The sequence below is a fragment of the Toxorhynchites rutilus genome, chromosome 3, assembly GCF_029784135.1.
Source record: "Toxorhynchites rutilus septentrionalis strain SRP chromosome 3, ASM2978413v1, whole genome shotgun sequence".
Lineage (NCBI taxonomy): Eukaryota > Metazoa > Arthropoda > Insecta > Diptera > Culicidae > Toxorhynchites > Toxorhynchites rutilus.
Window position 1 is genome coordinate 84,830,041 of NC_073746.1, and position 20,861 is coordinate 84,850,901.

At 37.1% G+C, this 20,861-nt stretch overlaps 1 protein-coding gene across 4 annotated transcripts in view; it reads right to left on the reverse strand.

Annotated features, from left to right (window-relative positions):
• LOC129780437 (toll-like receptor 3) overlaps positions 1–20,861 on the reverse strand; it is an 841,421-nt gene that overhangs the window by 175,351 nt on the left and 645,209 nt on the right. Inside the window, exon 1 of one of the 4 annotated variants that reach the window (XM_055788716.1) lies at positions 20,327–20,354. The exons of the other annotated variants lie outside the window; for them this stretch is intronic. The gene's annotated coding sequence lies outside the window, so the exon portion shown is untranslated. Of the gene's footprint in view, positions 1–20,326; positions 20,355–20,861 lie in introns of those variants that run through there. 4 annotated transcript variants of the gene reach the window in all.

Here is a 20,861-nt window from a genome sequence, read left to right on the forward strand (position 1 = left end):
TTTTTAGTATCTCCCGCATTTTTCTGTTTTACATTTTTGTGTGTAAATTCTCGTATTTGACATGTTTCAAAACAGAAAAAAAAATTCAGAACATGTAAATCGCGATGATTTATATATAAAAATGTTACGAGTTAAACATTAGTAGTAATTTTTATAGGAAACAAAACATGTATGCGTGACTTTTTTGAAATTGTAGGGACTATTTTTATCAATTTTTTCAGAATTTTAAAATCACATATTTTCGAGAAAAATAAATCTTAGATCTCAAAATATATTTTTCAATGAATTTTTGTTTTTCAAAAAAATGTTTGACTGTTTTCAATGAAACCTATATAACTTGCTACATTTCATTCTTCAATCAACATTTTGTAGACCTTATAGTTTTCAAATTAAAATTATATTTTTCGAAAAAAAAATTGAAAAAAAAAACTCTAAATTTCAAAAAACAAATTCACACATATCTATCAGACCGACAAAATTTTAGTAAAAAAAGAAAAAAAAAGAAAATTATTTACGTTTTCATTAAAAAATATCAAACAAATTAAAATAAAATCATTGAAAAAAAATGATTTGATTTGATTTTTTTCTCGAAAACTTGTTCTATTTTAAATTCAGAAGAAATAAATATGAATAGCTCATACAATTTCCAGCAAGTCACCCATACATTTGAAAGTGGGCACTTTTACAGGAAAAAAGTTTTTCGAACTACAACTTTTTTATATTTTTCTTTGAAAAATGTTCAATTTGTAACATTTTCATGTATAAATTATCGTGATTTACATGCTCTGTTACCTTTTTTCTGAACATGAGTTGTTGGAAATTGTAAGGGCTATTCATATATTTTTTTCGAGAATTAAAAAAAAACTTTTTTGGGAAAAAGAAATTTTAATTTTTTCAATAATTTTTTTTTCAGCGGAATTTTTCTTTAAAATTTGGTATTTTTGGTATTTGGTATTTTGGTATTTCTTGTTATGGAAATTTAAATAATTTCCTACATTGCCTTTGATTCGAATTTTGCAGGTATTATAGTTGTTGAGCATGGTTGCCACATTCAATTCTGTAAAATTTTCTGAAAATATCTGTAGGGAAACCGCGGGTAATACGGACAGTGGGGTTAAATGGACAGGTGGTTGATTTGTATAGTTACATTTTGAATTTCAAATTTCTGTTGATGAGAACACCTTCTACATGTTATTCTAAAATATTTAAGCCACCCTATGCCAATGAATACTAATCAAAAGTGGAACAGGGAAACACAAACCGAAAATCATACATGATTCCGCGTGTGGATGTAATTTTAGCTGCTTCGATATTATGAATTTTGAGTAGTTTAATATCAAAATTCAATTTGATGATGATTATATTTCGGTTTGTGAGTTAACAGAGAAGTGATATTAGGTATGTACGGAAAAGTAAATTCATTTTTGAGTGGAAAATTCAAATTATTGAAATAATTGTATTGATGGGGTAAAACGTACAGTTGCCAGTGGGAGTGAGATGGTGAAAAGTCTGTTTAATCTATTCCTGAGGAATGCCTTGCGTCTATAAATGGAAGTCAAATCGCCAAATGTGAACTGTTTGGAAGCTGACTGGAACCAAAAGCAAAATAGTTGAGGTTATGTCCGTTTATACTGCTGAAATGCACGATATCACTTCTAGATAGATTAATTTGATTTTTTCATCATTTAACGGACATTCGTGATGAGTTCAGACCTTAGTTGAATAAAATTATTCCTCTCGCGATCGATAAACCTGTACGCTTCATATATTACAAACTTGTCCATATTACTCCCACCATGTGTCCATTTTACCCGCATCGAAAAAAAAAATTAAAAACACTTTTTTTGTAAAATATTCGACCAATTAGGTAAAAAAACAGTATATTGAATCGCAAGAAACTACATCAAAGTTTGGGAAACATGAGTTTTCAAAGAAATAATTGAAGTTCTTCTTAACATGACCGTTTTACCCCCACCTCCCCTACATCTCTATTTTCAGCAAAATAATCTGTATAAAAGATCTGTATCGAAAAATTCGAAAGTTTAATTTTCATTTTGAATTTATTTTTCTTATTTCTGGGTTGTTAAAGTCGTATCAATACAACAAAATAAATCATGAAAAGGTTTTCTGATAATCCTTTTAATTGTATGATGTTCATATATACATGGTTTCGCTGAACTTTGTCTTTATTTCGTTTTTTCGTCTAATTTCATCCCTGATGATCCTGCTTGTATCGATACGTAGTTCTTCGCTTTCAAAATAAAGTCTCAAATAAAATCAGCAAATCGTTGCACGTAGCTCTTCAAACATAACTTACCCAATATATTCAACAATAACATTCTTGTCTCATTATAAAGTTCGCAACATTGAGAACTCTCTGATTGAAAAGTGCAATTGAAGTTATTGATGAGTGGTAGGACAAATATTAGGAACAGCCTAATCAGCTTAGTCATAGGATCGTTTAAATCAGGGATTCTCAAGCTATTTTGGGCAAGAGACCCCTTTTGAAGAATGAAGTGATACCATCGACCAGCCAAATTTCATTAAAAATTTTAGCTTCTTATTCATACAAAATACTTACCAAGTTAAATATTTTTGTTAATTGAGTAAACTTGACATCTCATTTTCTCATAAAAAATAGACATTAAATTCAGTAAATAATAATTAGGGGCTGTCCACATATCAAGTGGACAACTTTAGGGGGAGGGTAGGGATAAAAAATATCCACGCTTGTCCACGGTGAGGGAGAGTGGGGTATAGATATTGTTCAAAAACATTTCCAAAAAAATCACAACTATATTAATAAATGAGAGACATTTGTTCTAAATTACTAATAATTTTTAAACTTTCCGCCCATTTTGAGTATGTGTTCCGTATTTATGAATGAAAAGATTAGAGTGCTGTCCTGTCGAAGATTCATATTTTTTTTCATATCTTTGAACTTCACTGAAAAAGGTATTCTTAAAGGAATGCACATAAATTGAGAGCGATCGGTTTGATTTCATGAGCAGTAGAGCATCATTCATTCCGCCAGGGTAAAGACACCAATTAAAATGTTTATCAGCTACTTTTGTGAAAATAAACGAATTGAATTCGGGTTTTGATTTGAATACGAAAATTTCCATTTTTTTTTTTGAGAACTCATGTATTTGCTAAAATGAAAACTGAAAAATCATTTCATCCATAGGTGCACGCACCGAATCTGTGGAGAAGTGTTTCTAGAGATTCTTTTTTTCTTCATTGGAATGTTATTTTTTGTAAAATTATATTTCCCATGAATTTAAAAATTGTACAGAAAGATAATCGGTAGACGAAACCTTCAATCCCGTTGATACTGTAGGTTAATTGTTTTGACTAGGCTCCTTGTAGCCGCCAGATACTACCCAAACAAGTTTTGCGTTCTGTAGAAACTGGAGACCATAATCAATGCTCAGTTGAACTGGTTTCGGTGGTAGTATTAAATATGCTTTGATCTAACTATCTGCGCTGATATTACGAGACATCCTGTCATTCATTCATTCTAGAAGGCGCATTTGGCCCTTATACAAAGTCTTACAAATATTTGCGATCGAAATGATATTCAGGGTGTCGATAATGAATTGAGGGAGATCCGAAACGTGGATTTTACTGACTTCACTGCAACAAGGGGTTGTAACTGTAACACTGTAACAAGATAGGCTGGGGTAAAATTGAATCACAAAAAGTTTTTTTTATCCCATTTATTTATTTAAGGCTCATTAGCATTTTAGCTGTAACAGAGCCGAATTTTAATCGTGTACATGTCACATGGTTATCATATCTATAATTAGCACATTACACAGTTGCCATTCGCCAGTATTCCTTCTATACCATTACATATGGTACATTCACACAGTTGCCATTTAGGCGTAAGGGTATTCTTTCTGTTCTTCCATTATACAGTTGGACCACCGGACAGCGGAGACAGTTGTTTTGATCATTGTTGAGTTATTTATAGAACAGTAGCCCGATGTGTCTGGCAGAGCAGAGCAGTTGTATGGATGAATCGATCTTATTTCGACCGTGAATCGATCTCCATCGCTGATGATTGTTGCGTGGACGTAGCTATTCTGTAACAACACAAAGATGGTCAATGAGGGCCCTGAGTTTTGAACTCACGATCGATCGCTTAATCAAGAAAAGTTGTGACAATAATTTCTTTTGAACCTAATTGAGAAAAATTCTTACAACAATTCTGATTCCGCCGCATTTCTTAGCAACCGTTGAACAGCTGTTTCCAGAATATAAACTGAAAAATATAACGAGAACGAAAACTATGCGAGGAATTCTAGCTTTCAAAAATTATGGAAACATGCATAAAGAAGAGTCAGAATTTAAAACAAAAGCATAATATTTCAATGTATGATCACAAAACAGGATAACTGAAATATTAACAATGCCACTTACAGACACTGTCACTTTATATCGTTTTTTTGCTAATATAAACAAAATTGATAAAAAAAGAGAAATCGATCCTTTCCAGCTAGAGACGAATGAACTCTCAGAGTTTAAAGTCTCTCTAATTCAATACCTTCCTTCCTTCCTTCCTTTCCAGCTTCATTCATCGTTCGATAGCCGAAGTGACAACATCACAGTAGATCGTGTTCGTTCAAGTTTTCTTTTTGCGCGTTGGCAAGTGACGCTCTGTTAGACCCAGCCATGAGTGATACGCGCGGTGGCGCGAGTGTAAACAATTCCGGGAAGCGCTCCCGGTCGGTTATGAACGTCGATCCGTCGACCGTCGCTGCTGATCCGTCAGCAAAAAGGCTTTTAGCAAACAATCGGTATGCTGTGCTGGAAAATGGCGCTGAGCCGCCAGTTGCAAAGAAGGTGAAAGTGCCTCCTTTCTACGTGAAAGGTTTCCCGGAGAACCTTCGGGAAAGCATCGATTATTTCGTGAAACGAGGGCTTAAATGTACAATCCGTCTGTGCACAGAAGGGTTTAAAATAATGGTTCCAGCAATGAACCACTACGCTGCGGTGGAAATGCTATTAAAGAACCTGAAGGTCGAGTAAAGGGTGTGTCACATCAAATTGCATTACGGAAAAAACGCTGTAGAAATTCAATTTTTAGGAATTATATCTTCAGCTTTCGCTTATACTCAGATAAGAGTGTATAGATCACGTTGGCCATGCTTCACTGTCAATTTTTCGTAAATTTGGAAAAATGTCGTCGAACGAAAAAGGGCGTCGTGAATTAATCCTGTGCACTCATTTCGAGAATCCGGAGTTGTCACATCGGGTCATCGGTAAGATGCTGGGAATCGTCCAATCCACGGTCAACAGAGTACTAAAACGATACTTCGAGAACCTAACCATCGACCGGAAGGTGAAGAACGGCAAAAATGGATGCTCCGTCAGTGAAAAAGATCACAAGCGCGTAGTTAAGCAGTTTAGACGTGATCCGAGAAGTTTGGTCCGGGATGTCACCAATAAGCTGAATTTGTCAAGTTCATTCGTCCAGCGGACCAAGCAGCGGGAGGGCCTGCGTACATACAAGGTTCAGAAGGCTCCTAACCGCGACGAAAGGCAAAACATGGTGGGAAAGACGCGAACCCGGAAGCTGTACACCGAAATGCTGACGAAGCCGCATTGCCTGATAATGGACGACGAAACCTACGTCAAAGCGGACTTTCGTCAGCTGCCGGGCCTGTTGTTCTTCTCCGAAGAGGACAAATTCAGCGTTCCGGAGGAGATTCGCAAGCAGAAACTATCCAAGTTTGCCAAAAAGTACATGGTGTGGCAAGCAATCTGTTCTTGCGGAAAGCGGAGCGCCCCCTTCGTGATGACCGGCACGGTAAACGGGCAGGTTTACCTTAAGGAGTGCCTACAGAAGCGCTCACTACCACTATTGAAGCAGCACGAGGACCCGACCATCCTCTGGCCGGATCTCGCTTCGTGCCACTATTCAAAGGACGTGTTGGAGTGGTACGAAGCAAACGGGGTCACCTTCGTGCCAAAGGAAATGAACCCGTCCAACGCGCCGGAGCTTCGCCCAATAGAGAAATATTGGGCGATTATGAAGCAGGCCCTCCGGAAGAACCCAAAAGTTGTCAAATCGGAGGCGGACTTCAAGAGAAAATGGATTTCTGTTCAAAAAAAAACTACAACCTGACGTTGTACAGAACCTTATGGACGGGGTAAAGAGGAAGGTGCGAGCATACGGGCTTGGGCTCGAAGTATGAATAAAAAAAAAATGCCAAAAGTTGTTTAATAGTTTTTATTTTACTGTCTAAAATTTTCAAAAGGATCGGTCTACTGGGCGAATTTCTACAGCGTTTTTTCCGTGATGCAATTTGATGTGACACACCCTTTATTTCTCCCATGATATCGAGGCCAACAAGCCTCTCAAAGTGGTTTTGCGCGGCCTTCCAGACATGGACGTAGACACGATGTTGAAGATGCTCAAGGAAAAAGGGCTGAAGCCAGAGATCATCCATAAAATGAAGCGGCATGACCAGAAACGTAAATATCGAGACCAACTATATCTAGTAAACTTGGTGAAAAATTCCACGTGTCTCAATGATTTGGAAAACATCCGCACCCTTTTCCACTTCGCCGTGAAGTGGGAGCGCTACCGTCCGGTACACCGTGACGTCACGCAATGTAACAATTGTTTGTTGTTCGGACACGGCACCAGAAACTGCCACATGGCAAACCGGTGTATCAAATGTGGAGCTACGCACGCCGCTGATGCGTGTGGTTTAATGGAGGATGCTGACCCAGTATGTGCCAACTGTGGAGCTGGTCACTTGGCCACCAGTAGGGCTTGCCCTAAGCGTGCTGAATATATAGAAATCAGAAAGCGAGCTTCAATCGGTAATCAGCCAGGTCGCAGACGAGTACCGGAAAACAATCAGCAAAATTTCCCTGCCATCGTTCAGCGTCGCCCGATTCCAGTGCTTCAACCACTCCCACTCAACAATCGAATAGCAGCCCCTGCTGCAGCAACATCAACTGATAGGGTTTCCAATCCCTCGGTTCGCCAGAGACAAACGTATGCAGCAACCGTCGCATCATCCCCGTCGCCCCCAGGACTTTCCTGGAATCAAGATCGTTCCACTCCAGTTGTGTCCGGAGAGACCGACGATTCCCTGTTCACCTTGCGAAACTGCAAAACACGATCTGAACAGCTGCAAGCGGCCGTTGCTCTCATCGACAAATATGGACCGTGAAAACCTCCGAATAGCAAATTGGATCGCTTGCTTGCTCAAGAGCAAGAGCATGGAGTTCATTGGTTTTCTCAACGAGCAGAATATCGACATCGCCATCGTCACAGCAACTAATCTAAAGCCCGAAGTCAACATGTACCTTCCTGATTTCCGGCTCCTTAGGCTTGATCGAACGGACTCTAGAGGTGGAGGAGTGGCTGTTATTTTGAGAAGGAATATTCGCTGTAAGTTACTACCATGTTTTCAACTGAGGACCATTGAAGCTTTAGGGGTGGAAGTTGCCACTTCTGTTGGCCCAATCACCTTTATCGCGGCCTATTGTCCGCGGCAAACGAATGTAAGAGATGGCTCGACAGCAGCCTTGAAACGTGACATCGTGAAGCTCACTCGCAAGAAGGAGAACTTCATTATTGCCGGCGACCTGAATGCCAAGCACCAAGCCTGGGGCAACAGTCGGCGTAACCAGAACAGAACTGTGCTCGCTGAGGATCTGCAGGCGGCGCAGTACACCATCTTGAGCCCGGACTCTCCCACCCGGTTGAGCCGATCCGGTGCTCATTCAACCATCGATTTTTTCCTCACCAACATGGCAAACATATCGAATCCCGTCGTCTACCAGGTTCTCAGCTCGGACCACTATCCGGTGGTGGCTGAGGTTGGCTCCACTCTCCATAGGTTCCAAGTATCCAGACGCAACTACCATCATGCTGATTGGGTGCGGTTTCGGCAGTGCGTTGATGAGTCCATCGATTACGAAACCCAGCCGGAGACAACTGATGACATCGACCAGTGTCTTCATCGTATTAACGAGATGATTTCCCGCTCAAGGGAGAACAATATTCCATCATCCAGACAAGTGAGTAATACTCTGAACCTCGATAGAAATACCAAAGACCTCATTCGTTTCCGTAATGCTATTAGGCGGCAGTACCAGCGTACTGGTCAACCCAACTTTAAAACACATTGCAACCGCTTTACAAAAATTATCCAAGCCAGGATGGTGGATCTTCGCAATGAAAATTTCAATAATTTAATCCGCTCTCTCCCAGATTGTGCTAAGCCGTTCTGGAAGATCACAAAAGTCTTGAAAAACAAGCCTAAACCCATTCCACCACTGATTCCACTGCATCGCCCGACTGATTCAAACATTCTACTGATAACCCGCACAGAGAAGGCTGCTGAAATAGGTCAACATTTTGTTAACTCTCATAATCTGGGACAACACAAACGATTCCGAACGTTTTTCCCGAAGAATCGGAGATTTCAGCTGACGAACTGTTGACCTATATCAAATCATCCAAAAACATGAAGGCCCCAGGTTTCGACAACATCCTGAATCTGGAGCTCAAACATTTGAGTCCCAGTTTTTTCAATCATCTGGCATTGATGTCAACCAATGTCTCCGACTTGACTATTTCCCCTCGTGTTGGAAGTCAGCCAAAGTCATTCCCATCCGGAAACCTGGGAAGGATCCCACGGACCCTTCTAGTTACAGACCTATCAGCCTTCTTTCCGGGTTATCAAAGCTGTTTGAAAAAGCAATATACCAGCGTCTTTTGATATCTGCCGAAGGGAATAACATTTTGATCGATGAGCAGTTCGGTTTTAGGAAGGGTCGATCGACTATTCATCAGCTGATCCGAGTCACCAACATTCTCCGACGGAACAAGTCTGTCTCTAAAACATCAGCCATGGCATTGTTGGACGTGGAAAAAGCGTTCGATAATGTCTGGCATGATGGCTTGGTCTATAAGCTGCAACGATACGGTCTTCCAATTTTCCTCGTGAAAATCATTCAGAGCTATCTACTAGACAGGACATTCCGAGTCTCTCTTAACGGCTCCAACTCCGATGCTTTTTACATTAGCTCGGGTGTACCACAAGGAAGTATTCTTGGACCCATTTTATTCAACCTATTTACATCTGACATTCCAACTCTCCCTGATGGAGGAATATTGTCGCTGTTCGCGGATGACACATCCATAGTATATAGCGGAAGAGTTATCGGACCTCTCACTGCCAAACTCCAGAGAGGCTTGAATATCCTGTCTGAGTACTTTAGCAGCTGGAAGATCCGTATCATTGCAGCGAAAACCCAGGTCATCATTTTCCCTCATTCTAGGTCTCCCAGACTTGTTCCGTCTGAGAATAACTCAATACGATTGAATGGCTCAGTGGTGGAATGGACTAAAGAGGCAGTGTACCTTGGCCTCACACTAGACAGCAAGCTTCTTTTCAGGGAGCATATTGATAAAACGAGCACTAAGTGCAATATCCTAATTAGCTCATTATATCCACTCATACATAGGAGATCCACCCTATCATTGAAAAATAAGTTTGCTGTCTATAAACAAATTATCCTGCCTGTCATTGAGTACGGTATGCCCATTTGGGAGAGTTGTGCTAACAGCCACCATCTCAAACTGCAGAGGATCCAAAACAAGATCCTCAGGATGATTTTGAATAGTCCACCTCGAAATCGAAACTCTGAGGTCCACCGCCTGGCTGGTGTAGCGACCCTGGAGGAACGGAGAACGGAAGTTCTAGAGAGGTTCAGAGTTGCTTGTCTGCGATCCGCCCATTTGATTGTACGCGATCTTGTTCACTAGGTTAGGTTATCAAATTCATCTGATCCATTACTTGCCTTCAAAGTATAATTTTGTACAACCAGTTGAAAACAACAAACTTTCAATATTATAAAACTGTGAATTCCAAAGATGAAGAGCCGTTTAGGCTAAATCAATTGATATGTATAACCAAATTTATAGAACATTTGTTAATGTAAATAAAAGTTATTTTACTACTACTACCTTTCCAGCTTTTTCCAGTTTTTTTTTAATTTGTCCAGCTATTTCAAAAACTACGTTGGTATCTCTGGTTGTCAAAATCGATTTCTAGAAAGTACCAAAGACAGGATTGTTTGTAGTGTAGCGCAATTTTACAAATGTTGCAGTAAGTAGTAATGCTAGCAGACAAATTTTAAATAGGGTGCATACCAAAAACTCCAGCGAACATTTAGCCATTTTTCTTAGCTGATCCGTCAAAGTTTCTAGTTAATTAGAGGAGTACTTCATCGCAAACTTTATCAGACGTAAAAGCGCCATGCGTACCCTTGGATTGGACTATTTTTAATTTTCGTTTTCGTGTGTTTATTGGTATGATAATTGCAAGTAGTGAAGACACTCACACATATACATACGTACCCCGCGTATACACACACTAACTAAAACCAGTTGTTGACTGTTCGCGGTGCGATCATTATTTGTTAAAACATTCATCAACAAAGACGAAAGGGTGTTTTTTTTTATTCCATCAAAATGACTCTGCTGTGAAAGGTCTTACTAGATCATTCTAAGAATCAAATGAGAGCTGATAAGCTTAACTGAATTTGCTAGTGACTTGGTTAGAACATTATTCTGTCGATTTTGCTATTCCTTTCCGATATTTTTGTCTACTACACCTACACACATCAAGATGAGAATGTGTACGTAGAGTGTATCAAAATTTGAAAGTTGAAAGTTTTAAAATATGTGTATCCCATATTTATACAATGATTTTTTACAAAGTTACATCATTCCATAAATTAACTAAAAAATTTGACTTTCTACTCTGTTCCTCTAGTTTTGTTGTCGAGTGTATAATGATTAACGAGGTGGACAAATGAATTGTAGTACCTATTGCTTATTACATTTTTTGAATATTTAATTATTTTCTTGAATTTCTTTTATTATTATGAATTGACATATATTGTGCTTTTTCGGTCCACGTGGTATATGGACAGTCTCTTGTAATTAATAATTATTGATACGAATAACAATAATATTACTTTTTCTCTAATATTAGTCAGGTTAGTTCACGTAAGACAACCTATACAGCATCTTAAAAGTTCTAAATAAGAATTTGTGTTAATTAATAGGTGTCGATTTTTAGATCTCGTCGACTCCCAAAATCAGTTGTCGTTTTCGTCGACCCCTGGGAAACCAATATCAACCCCAAGGGGCCAAGGGACCACTTTGAGAACCCCTGGTTTAAATGAATCACTATGAATCAATATACGATTGGTGGATTAATAATCATTAAACTTAACTTGAAACAAAAAATATAGCTTTAACTCTTCAAATCGCTTAAGATTTCACTCAACAACTGCCTCCAACGAAAGTCATCTAGTTGCGTTTCGTTGTTTTTATTTCAAATCAAGGTATTTATGTATGCACTGAAATAAATTCAACATTTAAAATTGAATTTTTCTTGACAAAAAAGTTTAAATTCTGTATTTTTCATGAAAATCTGTAATTCTGTTTGTACAGATTCTATGTTTGAAATGTGGCGAAAAATCTGCAAAATACAGACTATTCTGCATATGTGGCAACCCTGTTGTTGAGTTATAATTATTTGTTTAAAAATCAAGAAAAAAATGTTGCACCTTTTCAAAAAGTATTCTATTTTTTTTTTTATATTTCAAGTATGCAAAATTGCTCGAAAGACCCATGTGTTTACACCCACAACGTTTCACTGCTAACTGAGATGGTGCTGCCAACGGTCAGTCGAGTTGGCGTGAAATTCGTCTTAATCATTCGCGAATGAATGAATCTATTGATCATTGAATTATTTGGCTACAAAACAATGAGAATGGTGAATGCTGATAGTTTATCAATGTTTGTTATTATTTTGCTCCCCAGCCGCTGCTGGATTTGATGTTATGAAACAGTGTTCAATTGTTTCTAAGTGTTTTTCCACATACCAACGAATATCGTATCCGTTATCAAAAAGGTCTCACAAATTGGAAATATACACCTTTTTTTCTCTAAACAGCAAGTGCAATCCCGAGCAGGCTCGGGATCCGTTATGCGTCATGTAAATTTAAGGCTTATCATTGTTGCCGCAAACAGGCAGGCAGGCAAGCAGGTTACCGAGGTTATGTTGCCATATAATTTTCACCTGCTTCGGTAGCCGTATCACGATGCGGTAACCTTTACGTTAGCTCATCTGCCAGTTGATGACGTCCCCCCATCCCTTCAGCTCCATATGTTTTCGGTTTTTCCACTCCCAGACCCATCTGGAAGTGGAAGAACCTACTTCTTCTCGCATTGCTCGGTCTCGTTTCGACAGTAACAGATGAGGGAAATTTCATAATGAAAAATTCATCTTCGTTGCTCATTTTTCTCTGGCGGCCGCATCGCGCTTTGCTGCCTCCCCCCTACCCACCTTCCTTCCTCTTCCTGGTCAAGGTTAGCCTCCCGGAGGCTTCGATAAGCGGAACTCACGTACCACGCACACCGAAGGCACGTGTCTAAGACTCCGACCTAACGCAGATGAGAATTTAGCTTCGGCGATGAATGCGATGTGCGATTATTACTTTCGAGCTTCCTCTCTTCAGTTTGCGTAGTGTCTTACGATTCCACTGACGGGAGCCTGACGACGAGAGGAAGATACCCCGGACTCAGGAGGACTCAGCCACTTGCTCGCCTCGAGCGGAAGAATGTAGACAAACAGCAGTAAAACACATTGGCGAATTCAATATTTATCACTAACGAGGAATTTAACTACCTCCATTAGTGAAGCGCCGACACGTTGCAGCAATTCCAGGATTCCCAGAATGAGTTTAATTTCGATTGTTGAAATTTCTATTCTTGGAGCTTTTTTTTTGTTGGATTTCTTCGGAGATTCACGTTTTGATTCTGATTTTTCATGCAAAGAAATATGGTATTGCTGTATTGTTCAGCTGTGAATGAGAATATATGAAGAAGAAAAGTGTTCTGATTTTTAACCGATACATATAATACATATAGAAAATTTAAAAATACAGATTCCCTCTGAAATCCAATAAATTTTTTTTAAAAATACATCGATTGATCTTCTATTTGAGAATAGGTCGAGAAACGATGAACACAAAGTTTGATTCTATCAAATATTCTGAGTAATGGATTTGATTACGATGCGAAAAAGGTTAAAACTTCAAGATTTTGGATGAAGGCATGGATGAGATTTGAGCATTCATCAAGAATGGTACCGTAAACCGGGGGTAAATTGATCACTAATTTCAGAAAAATGTGAATATTTCCGATTTTTTTTGTTAGATTTATACCCAATTATTTTTGAAATCATTACTGGTGCTAAGCTCACAAAACGTTATGGTAAGTTTTGTTCAAAAAAATCCTTAAGCGATAATTTGGAAAATTTTTAGCGGAAAATTTCAAAATGTAACTTTGGGATGAAATTGATTAATCTATGTTTGTCAGGATTTTCTAGTATCATATGCACAAAAATGTATAGAAAATCAATTATTTCTTCACCTACGGCCATTTTCATGATAATTCAAGGAGGTGACAAAAACCTGATTCAATCCACCTAAAGGTGTCGTGATGCCTCTCCATAACTCGATTTAAACACTGATCTGCAGGTCATCGGGAGACCATTCGGGTTATCCTAATGTGGCAAAAACTCTTGAAACGATCACCAATGAGCTAGTTTTGACAAACCAAGACGTTCGATATGTCGCATGATGGGATTTTGGTCATTCGTGGTGCTTTTTGTTAAATAGTTTTTTCTCACTTGTTTGCATAGTAATTACAAGTATTTGATTACTTATTCAACTCATCAAGTATCGGATAGAAGTGAATTAATGTGTGTAGTGTCTATAAATATTGTGTTGATGTGTTGAAAATATGTTTTTTTTACCATAGTGAAAAATGGAAACCAAAATGCTATTCAGAAAAATATCAATTTTCAATTATTAAATTAGAGAGTCGTTGAGACCCATTGAAAAAAGAACCTTCAGATGAATATTGAACATATCAGATTGAAAAAGTTTAAAATTAAATTGCACAATACCTCTGAAAATTTGGGTTTGTTTTTAGTAATACGTTTGATCAATTTCACCCCGGTGGTCAATTTGCCCCCGGATGACGATACTCATGATAATTTTGAGTCATTGGGGTTTGTCTGAGCATTTAGATTTCGTATTATCATACAATCAGTTGGCACGGAAAGTGAAAGAAGTATTTTAGTATAAAAAATCATTTCAAAAGCAACTTTTTGGAATCCAAATTCATCGTATTTGAACGAAGAATTGTAGAGCTTGAAAATGAGAAGCACCAGCTGAAGGTGGATATTCAAAATCTTCAAGATGAAAATTGCCAATTATTGGATAATTTGAACAATTTTCAAGGGCTGAAACAATTAAAACATAAATTGGAGACAACCTTGGAGGAACGAGGGATTTGCGAACTGAAAGACAAAGCTAACAGAAGGTTTCTAGAGATCGGTAGACTGGAAAAAAGGCTCAAAGTTCTGAATAATGTCCACCTGAATATCCATAACATGAAACAATCGCTAGAGAAGAGCGCCTGGAATAGCAACACGCTGAGTCGAAGAAAGAAAATAAGGAAAACCATCACAAATGGAAAAGTAAGCTAGAGGAATACCAAACGAAAGTACGAAATGCGGAATCCGAAAAATCACAACTTGCTAAAAAAAATTGTTTCTTCGACGAAACCAACCAGATAACGTCTGAGACGTCAAGAAGCTGCAGACATCGCTGCAGGGAAAAGGAGTTCGCCTTTAATCAAGAGAAAACAGTATTAAGGAAGCTAACAAGCAACTGGGAAAATGGAAGAAAAGTATCATGAACTGGAAGAAAAAAATCAAGAGGCGACGATCAATTAAAATTGTATGCTCATGCCATTTTGATCAATGAAAAAGAACTTTTAGATCATCGATATCAATCGCTGCAAGATGAATTGGAAGCTAAAGAAAAAGAGACATTATGTATAGTTGAAAGTGACAATTGTTTGAGAAGACAAATGTTGGAAATGAAAAAATCTCTGTGGTGAGTATGGAGTGTAAGATGGAAAATTTTGGAGAAATCAAAATTGAAAACGGGTTTCTTAGCTCATTAACAATAAAACTGATCGCTTACGATAGCCAAAAGGAGCGGAAATCATCACATAAACCCCTTCCCGTATTATTTAATACGTCACACATCAAGTGATTTCACTACACTGCTGAGTGTTCTAGCGCCCTATGTTATGCAAGTACACCACGAGTGAGACTCGATGTTGTACGGGGAAGGGTTAAGGACCGAATTAAGTCAAAACGAATCGACTATTATCACGAAAGACCTGGAATTTAGGAGAATTCCAAATGAGCTTGATTTATAGTAAAAAGAGTTAAGAGTCAAGAAAAAGAGAAACACTAAACTCATTGATTCGGCCATCACTGGATATTATTCAGAAAATAGTAATAATGATATTGAAGAGTTCGACAGTAAACCACGATAACCAACAAAAAATACCATATTTGAATTGTTTGAATGAGGTGAATGATAGTTACAAGACAAGGGATACGTCGCAACATGAATGAATTAATTGAATACATTGATCAAAATTTGAAAAAAATTGATTGAAAATAGTAATTACCGATTATTTCCCACATGTAATTTTTTTTCTTCTCAGTCACATTTATAAAAGTTAAATTTAAAAGAAATAGTAATAATAAAATGTTGGGTTTTAAAAAACAGGCGAAAGGTTGGATCATAGATGTCTATAGCTAATTTTGAACGAGAATGTCCCAACAGACAATCATTAGCTGTTATTAAACTAGTCAGTTGAATAATAGTCGGAGGCGATCGGCGTAGTGGTAACATCAATACCGCAGAGATCACGAGTTCAATTCTCACTCCCGACATTCTTCCAAAAATGGAAGTAAAAGTGACGAACCAGCCGAAATGTGTTGAAAGTCACTATAATAGCGAAAAACATACATTTTGTATATGCGATATGCTGGACTATACGTTGTATAAAAGGTTATTCAGACCCTAGATAATACGCAAGTGAAACGTTTTGAGGGTACTTTTATTTTCATTTGGTGAACAACCCATGAAAAAGCTGAACAGACGCAATTTAAGAATAAACTATATCTATTATTCAGCTATTTACACGCTCTATCGACACGAACCGATTATTAACTGTAACAAGATTAATCAGTTTAATAATAACCGAAAAATAGTATTGAGTGCTCAATAAGACAATATGCTGAACTATACGTTGCAAAAAAGTTAATTTCAACCAAAATGAAGCTATTATTCAACCATTGATGTTAACCTGGCATATTGCCAAAGAAAAGATTTGAAAACGTTTATTCAACTACAAATCAGCTTTTGTACAACACATGATAGACTATCAAAATGAGCATTTAATGGCAGTGCTTTTAAGCTCATTTTCGACCGCTTGGTGTTACATTTTTAGGTGTTCCAACGGAGCAAACGGTTTGATGGAGGATCATCGATGCAAAAGTCGTGAGTTTGAATCTTAACCATTTGAATTTTGTTTTAAAAGTTCATCAGTAGCTGAACAATTTTTCTCTAGTAGCTGTAAAAGACTCTAACAAGCGTCTGTCAAGGTGCTAAAAAAATTTAAAAAAATAATTCTATTTATAGAAATTTGTTAGTAGAAAACAATGCAGTCAGACGAAGATCTTCATTTTCGATATCGCAGTCTAAGTAGAGCTGATCAAATCGGAATATGGTCGAATAGACGTTTCCACCACACCATAAAATTGTTATCAAATTAAACGTTATCAAATTAAACGTTATCAAATTGATTTCAAACTGAATTTAACAAACAATATTGACTCAAGCTTAATAATATCTCCTAATTTGTTTGAAAAAGGCTTGAATAGAGGTTTTGATGAGAATTAGTTCAGACTTTATTAAGCATAGAGCTGAATAAAACCATCATTACAACGTCACACTGATGGGGAATTAATATATAAATATTTTTCTGAACAATAATTTATTGGCTTTAATTTGATATGTCGATCATCTGAATCAGTCCAGTAGTTCAAAAATTATGATTCTTTGTGTTGGAAAAAAGGGGGTAAAAATTGTTTTTTCGGACCATCGGTTAATTTTTAAAAATCATAACTCAAAAACAAAAAATAATGCCTCTCTTATTGTTGGATATGTTATGTTAAAGAAGCTCAGCTTCCGAGAAAAAATATAAAAAAATATAGTGCCCTTGGTCCCGCAACCATGTAAACCATAAAAAACAAATACAAACAATAATTACGAAAACAAGATCCAATTTCATTGGAAATGTAATATTTTTTTTCAAAAATTTGTGGTTCATTACCCTTAATTTGATATGTTGATCATCGAAATCGGTTCAGTACCTCAAAAGTTATGATTTTTTGGAAAAAATCATTTTTGGAGAAAAAAGGGGAAAAGTTGATTTTTCGGACCACCTTAAAATGGAATGGTCACATAATATCGTTCATACAATATCAAGTTTAGGTTCGTTGTAAAGGTGCCATTTCACACTAAAAAAATCTTTTGTTGTTTGTTCCATTCAGTTGTGAGTTGCAGGGTGTTAACAATGGAGGTCAACACAGAGAAAAAATCGGTACATTTAACACTTTTTCTTTTATAGAGGCGAAAATGCAAGCCAATGCAAAATTGTGAATGGTGTTTATAATGCCTATACTGTAAAATACGTGCAATTAAATTAATTTTTTAATTTTTTATCAAGTTTTTTATTTATCTAAAAAAAACCTACTCCACTTTTATCTCGAATTTCCGACTTTCAACATAAAATACTCCTAGCAGAAAGCTGCCAGCATAAAACAATGTATGTGTGATAGATGAAAATATTCTAAAGACGATCTAGTGGGGGTGAACATTGAAAATAATGTCGGAATAATTTGAAAAGAGAATCCGCTAAGCCCGTCTAAAGGCGGGCTTGGGCTGTAGAGGGTTAAAGGGCCTAGCCGGGTAAGGGAGTAAAAAGTGCCCCCAAACCAAATCACCAGCTGTATGGCAAATATTTTATAGGATATAAGATAAGAAGTTTTGGCGGTTTATTTGAACCCCTATGTGGTTTAACATAGGATCTATAGTGAAAAACGTAAGTTTTCGTTTATTTCACGCCATCCTCAAAAGCTTCTAGATAAAAATTTGAAAAAAATACTGAATTCATCTTACTACGGTGTATCAAGAAAAAATATCAACAAAATTTCATAAGAAGTAGATAATTTCATTGACAGTAGATATCTGAATTTAGTGTATTGCACCTAACAAAAATGGCATGGTCGGGTAAGGGAGTAAAAAGTGCCCCCAGACCAAATCACTAGCTGTATGAAAAATATTGTATAGGATATTAAACAAGAAATTTTGACGGTTTATTTAAACCCCTATGTGGTTTAACATAGGATCTATAATGAAAAATGTACTCTTTCCTTTAATTCACGCCATCCTCAAAAGCTTCTAGATAAAAATTTGAAAAAAAAAACGGAATGTGCACCTTACTACGGTGTATCGAGAAAAAATATTTAAAAAAAATTATCACAAATTTTAGTACTAAAAATATTGAAATTTAGATTTTTTTGTGATTTAGAGATTCAGTACTACTTTAATTCATATTCAAATGTGTTCCTTCGGCTTTTCTAGATATGTGTGATTTTTTTCAGTGTCGATACACCTAAGTAAGATGTACTTTCAGTATTTTTTTTATATTTTTGACTCAAAGCTATTTAGAATGGCGTGAAAAAAACGAAAAAGTGCATTTTTCATCATAAATCTTATGGTCTACTATATAAAGACTCGAATATATGGTACTACTGCCAAAATATTTTATTTAATACCCTATTCAATAATTTCCATACAGCTGGTGATTAGGTTTGCGGGACTTTCCACTCCCTTACCCAGCCAGACTCTTTGTAAATATAAAAAAAATAATTTTTTTTTCGTACCACGCAACACTGAAAAAAATCCGAAAAAAATCAAACATATCTAAAAAGCCGTAGAAACACATTTAAATATGAATTAGAGTAGTACTGAATCTCTAAATCCAAAAAAAAATTTCAAAATTTCAATATTTTTTTAGTACTAAATTTTTGATGATTTTTTTTTAAATAATTTTTCTTGATACACCGTAGTAAGATGCACATTCAGTTTTTTTTTCAAATTTTTATCTAGAAGCTTTTGAGGATGGCGTGAAATAAACGAAAGAGTACATTTTTCACTCAAAATTCAAAATTTCTTCTTTAATATCATATACAATATTTTTCATACAGCTAGATTTGGTCTGGGGGCACTTTTTATTCCCTTACCGACCATGCCATTTTTTTAGGTGCAATACACTAAATTCAGATCTCTACTGTCAACAAATGGATCATTTGAAGCTAGCGATTGACCAGAAACGTCCAGAATTGCCCAACAGGATAGGCGTTGTGTTCCATCAGGACAACGCAAGGCTACACAATTCCGAGAGCTTGATTACCAGCATTTTCTCGCATAGCAAAATTTCCAGAGTGATCAAGATAAGATTGTACAAATCTATTGCTTGAGTTTTTTGCCAATAATGACCTAGACTTCTATGATAGAGGCATACCTTTAGAATGGCTATCTTTAGAATGGCAACAAATTTTACAACAAAACGGTGCATATTTGACCCAAACCGGACAATCCTAAGCATATTAAAAATAATTTTGAATTTCACCCAAAAATAATGGATTACTTTTTCCCCTACCTAATATTTTTTTCGTGTTTTTAAATAAGTAGGTTTTCATTTGGCGACTTTAAGATGGGGGTTCCTGGTGGCAAAGAATCTAGACTGCATGTTTTTTCCGGAACGAAAGGAGAGCTGTGTGCCTTGGCACATGTGGGTTGACAAGACTGACAGGAAGGGGCTTAGATCTTAGCATCAGTGATTGACTGACGGAAAATTACGAGGTGATGAAAACAATATTTTCGCTTTAATCGGCATCGAAAAAAAAAATCATATGAGCAGTTCTACTCATAGCCAGGAGACATCGCTTCGTACAACGTGAACCCTTTATTGGATTTTATAATAGCTTATGATTTAGCTCTCGTTGGATATTCGGCAACAGGAGCATAAGCAAACAAAATAACGCCTACACATTCTATTTTCATTCAAGGATTTCCGCAATTCGATCAAAATTTAACCATTCTACGATGAGGGAGAATATTACTTCTTTCGGTGCACCATAACAACGTATCTATTCGAGGTATTTATTTCCTTCCATAAATCGCAACTCAATCACCTCTGAAAGCCTTCCTTCTGAAGGCACAGTTGTTATGAATCGAGTCAATATTTTTTTCATGGCGTATATATACTCACAGCGCGGGATATGATTGCCATCAGAAATCAAGATGTGTACCTGTAAAGAAAGCGAGAAGAGGATTATGAATCATTATTTTGTTTCGCTGGAAAAATTCCATCTACAAAAACATATACCACACGATAAGACCATCATTTATGACAATTTCTCAGCGCAAACATGTGACAGCAAGAAAAGAACTCTTACAAATTGTCTTACACATGAAACCCCTTTCCGTCGAAAGCAAACTGCCCCAAAAACCATGCCCTACCCCGTCTACCCGACCAACCGATTCGGGTTGTGCTGGACGACCATTCGATCTTCCAAGGATAATGATGACGAATCTATCTTTGCCATCATTCATGACGTCCGGACGATAGGAGTGGGGAGCTAAATTGTGTGGAATATTTGAACAATTCGTTCCAAAAAGTATATTTCTCTCCCTGCCAGCCAGAAGACTCTTCGGAAGGATTTCCCCGGGAAACGCAGCATTGTAGCACTGTCCTCTTGAGTTTCAAGCCCAAGTCACAATGGCGGGTGCCCGTTTTGATGCCG